Here is a 4,599-nt window from a genome sequence, read left to right as displayed (position 1 = left end):
GGCCGTTGTGGAAGTTGTTTAAAAGAGTCGCATATGGCAAAAAAAAAAAAAAAAAAATCTCCCCAAAACCATAATGGACAGTATAAACGGCCGAGTGTGTTTCCTGCACCAAGCTGTGCGATTCTGCAAACACGATTCTGTAGCTACAAAGATTCTTTTATTTTTGCTTTTCCTCACAGTACGGACCGTCGCTGGAGGACACGCAGGAGGCGACGATTGGCCTAATCTGCATGGAGCATGTGCAGCACAGTGGGGGGGCGGGGGTATCTGTAGACCTAACAAATGAGCTGATTTGTAAAAGAACAAAAAAATGAAGCAAAACCAAAAATCTCTAATATTAGAAGAACAGGAGGTCAAAGAAAAAACTCGGGCCAGTATTCTTTACCGTAATACTTGTAGTAATTCTACTAATGTTGGCAGTTTCTTTGTGTTTTCTCAGGTTATTGATGCAGTTTTTTAAAATTAATATTGTAATAATTTTGATGGTTTGTTGACCGGTAGTACTTTTTCTCCAGATCTCCACTGAACATCTTTGACTTCACTAACCCTAAATTTTGATTGAAATAAAAGTACAATTCCGTGCACTTTGTGAACCACTGGATTACATTTTGGTGAAACATGAATCAACATGCGTTCTTTATCTACAGTGGTGGCTTCATGGACTGATGGACTGGTCGGCCTGCAGTCCAGATCTGTCTCTTATAACAGAGAAACTTCTCCATGTAGAGATATGAAGAGAACATACGTGTAAAAATGCCATGCAATTTCTAGCATGATTACGGGGGCAGTGGGTGAGGGGGGGGGCAGATGTTAGATGAGCAGATAGATATACAGCAGAGAGATAGGAGCGAACACAGAGAGAGCAAAGAGAAAGTAAGAGGAGACGAGGGGAGGGGGAGGCAGGGGGGGAGAGGGGGAGGGCGCTCTACACAAAGGAGAAGCCTGGATTAAGTCATGAGTGGCAAGCGACATAGGTTGGATTTTTAACCAGTGAGATCACATCCTTTTCCCTAAACAGAGGAGGAACTCATCCTCTAGTGGACAAGACGGCAGCACTGAGCCCTGCCACTGTCTATCTATCTGTGTGTGTGTGTGTGTGTGTGTGTGTCTCAGGGACATTCATTATGGAGCTGAGACAGTGGCATGCAACCCTGGACGTGCACACATGTCAGTAATGTCTGTGTGTTGGTCTGTGAGTGGAGCTGAAGTCAGACGTCACGATGACACTTGAGTTTGACTTCAAAGATGGCTGCAGTAGTAGTAACAAAAAAGAAGAAGTGTAGTAACAAAAAAAACTAGTGTCATATTTATACTGTGAAGTACTTCACCGACTGTGAACTGAACTAATTCAGAACCTATGGTTTCCATTTCTTCAATCGACATGGAAGTGGCAGACAGGAAGTGAAATGAAGTTCTCAGACTCCGTCCGTGACACTCAGTCTGACATTGTTCTGAAGTTGAAAAGGCAGACAGAAAAAACAGGCGTCCAGAACTGATGCCTGACTGCTGCAGGCAGGTGGACGGTCCCTGAGCCGTCGATCTGTTTGCTCTAGATCTAGATGGTGTTTTGGTCAATGACCTTCGATGACCCCTGATGTAAATATCAACAGTTAAAAACCTGGTCAAAAAACTAAGATTGAATTAAAAATGATTTGGTAAAATGAACTATTGTTTGGAGCCTGAGTGATGAAAAGTTACAGCAGCAAATTCTGACAAAAAAAACAGAACCGTTTTTGTCAGATGTCACTGTCTCTACGTTTGACTTCCTGAGTGAAATGTGTCAGACTGAAGGATGCACAGTTCAGAGAACAGATAAATCAGAGTCATCGTTGAGTCAGTGCTGGAAAAAGACAGAAGTGAAGAGACAGTGAACGCAGCAGGAACGCAGGTCGATCTGAATCCACGCCCCACGTGTTGGAAACACCTCCTGAAGTGGTGGTTTAAGGTGCTTGAGGAAGCGGACTTGGGTCCGGAAGGGTCTCAGGTTCGAGTCCAGCGGCTGCCAAGTTACCACTGAGGTGCTCTGAGCACGGCACCCCCCCCCCCCCACACACACTACCCCCCACTGTTCACTTTGGTGATGGGTTAAAACCAGTGGTGTCACAATGAGCAGATAATTCACTTTCACCTGAAGTCAGTTCTAGTTTCTGCTTCTCCATCCCAACCAGACCCGACCCCATGTGTTGAATTCAGGGTGGAGGAGTTAAAGTCAAGTTCAGGGAGATATGTGGGTGAGAGAAAAATAGAAATATTTTTCTATTTTTTTTTCTTTTTCTCCATGACTGTAGCGTAGAGTTCTTCATCCTCCGTTCTCCCTCTGTCTCTCTCTCGCCCTCTCCCTCCTCTCTCTCTCTCTCTCTGGAGAAAAGATACAGTAGCCTGCCCCTCCCTTCCCCATGCCCCTCCATCACCCCTCTCCAGACTGGGCTTTCACTTTGGGGGGCCCTCTGCTTCCCTCTCGGCTGACCAGGGAGCTTTCAAGGTACCCTGATGGATGCTAATGCTGGACTCTTTCAGATCGTTTTACAGCCGCAGCCTTTGATCTGCCAGCAGGCCTCTCTCCACGGGCTGCCTGTCCTGAGAAAATGTAAATCCCCGCCTTACAGACACCTGTGAAAAAAATACAGCAGAAAGAGAGGCAGAAAAAGAAGTTACTCTAAAGAAAAGGAGGGAGGAAAGGGGGGGAGAAAAGATACAGTATTGTGACATTCGGAAAAAAAAAAAAAGGGGACATAGTTTAGATTGCAACAAAGAAGGAGATGGAAATTGTGCCGGAAATAAGAGCGATTGGGGAAAAAAAAAGGAGGGGGCAGAAGTGCAGAGAAAGGAGCGGAGAAACTGAGACATGGCAAACCAACAAAGGGCCAAAAAGAGGAATGGGTACCACGAAACAGAGAGACAGAAGGGACATGGATGGAGGCGAAAGAAAAGCTACGACAACGGCGAAAAAAAAAAAAAGAGAGAGAAGGAAAGTTCATCTAAAGACCCAGCGTGGTAGACAGGGGGAAGAATGGCCGCGGGTGGGGGGGAAGAGGGGGGGAGAGAAAGGAGAGATTGAAATAGTGGAGTAAAAGTTGGTAAAGGCAGAGACAGATGGACAATTTTACTGGGGAAGAAAGAAGAAGAAAGACAGAGAGCGAGCCGAGGCCTGCTGTGTGGCTGAAGAGCGGATGTGTGTGTGTGTGTGTGTGTGTGTAGTTCACAAGGTAGGAAGGAAGAAGTGAAAAAGAAAAGCGTGTTGAAGAGGACGGCAGTCAGAAATGAGCGGGGACGGCAGTGAATGAGGCCTCCCAGCACCGGTGCAGTGAATGGTGGCGCTGCTGCTGGACAGCTGGGTGCAGCTGATGGGGAGCAGACTGTGAGGAAGAGCGCTTGTCTTCCTGCGGCCAGCTGCTGCGTCCAGAGGCTCGCACTGACAGCACAAGGCTCAGAATTGATTGCCAGAGCTGGCGGTTCAGTGGGGTGGACGGAGTGCAGCGAGGCCGACGTCTGTGGAGCGGCGCTGCGCGGCAGCACAGCTGGCACTTACTGTATCCTCTTCTGAGGAGAATCACAACAGAGCACAAGAGAGATGACCATTCTTTCTAACATTTAGCTTAAATCTCCAGCCACTGCTCTACGCTGCCACCCTTTCTTCTTCTTCTCTTTTAAAAAAGCTGATGAGCTTAAAGCTAAGCTACGCTAACACACAGCTGCAAACCGCTGCCGTATTTCTCCGACCGACACAGAGTTTGCCTGGTATTTGAAATTTACTACAAACCAACAAAGGTTTTTTTTTTTATGTCCAACCAAGTGTTACATTGTAGCTGAACCACACACACATTTACACACTGGCCCATACACACACGGGGAAACTCTCAGCTCGGGACGGGGCCGATCTGATCCAGTATCGGTATCGGCGGCCGATCCCAACGTCATTAGTGGCTCGGACCGATCCGATCCACGAACCACGTCTGAGCTCCAGCCTCGTATTTGTTTGAAGGTTTTTTCCTGTTCACATGGTTTCCTGTTTTTCTGACTTCTGTGAAATACATGCAAATAATAATAATAATAATAATAATAATAATAATAATAATAATAATAATAATAATAATAATAATAATAATAATAATAATAATAATAATAATAATAATAAAGAAAGAGTATCGGAATCGGATCGGAAGTGAAGAATTGTAGATGGGTGTGTCCCTACTCTGTTATATTATTAGATTGAAGTCTGATTAATCCCAGCTCAGCTGTGGATTTATCAACATTAATCATGATTAACTGTGGTGAATCAGTCAGTGTGAAGTATTAGATATAGACAGAATGAAAAACGTGGCAGCTCCAGATAAGAACCAGACCCTGTGATGGCTGTAGTTTCACTTCTTCTCTGTTTAAAAACTCCTTTATACTGGTGTTGTCAGCGACACTCCCCGCTGCTCTCCGTCTCTTCCAACTTCCTGTTGTCCTATCCAAACAGGAATCGATGTCATTCTCATTGTAGCTCCGGATGCGAGAGCAAAACCGAGCCCAGAGTCCAGAGCAGCAGCAGCAGCAGCAGCAGCAGCAGCAGCAGCCAGAGCAAGAGGCAGCACAGCAATCACCCCGACTGACCCG

At 45.9% G+C, this 4,599-nt stretch overlaps 1 long non-coding RNA gene across 1 annotated transcript in view; it reads right to left on the bottom strand.

The window, feature by feature from the left end:
* Positions 1-2,387: 2,387 nt before the first annotated feature.
* LOC112487086 (uncharacterized) overlaps positions 2,388-4,599 on the bottom strand; it is a 116,801-nt gene continuing 114,589 nt past the window's right edge. The window contains exon 4 of the long non-coding RNA XR_003049813.1: positions 2,388-2,610. This is a non-coding gene — a long non-coding RNA (uncharacterized LOC112487086). The remainder of the gene's footprint in view (positions 2,611-4,599) is intronic.

This window comes from Cynoglossus semilaevis, chromosome 6 (genome assembly GCF_000523025.1).
Source record: "Cynoglossus semilaevis isolate Cse_v1.0 chromosome 6, Cse_v1.0, whole genome shotgun sequence".
Lineage (NCBI taxonomy): Eukaryota > Metazoa > Chordata > Actinopteri > Pleuronectiformes > Cynoglossidae > Cynoglossus > Cynoglossus semilaevis.
The sequence above is the reverse complement of the archived record's forward strand: the minus strand, read 5'-3'. Positions and strand labels throughout refer to the sequence as shown.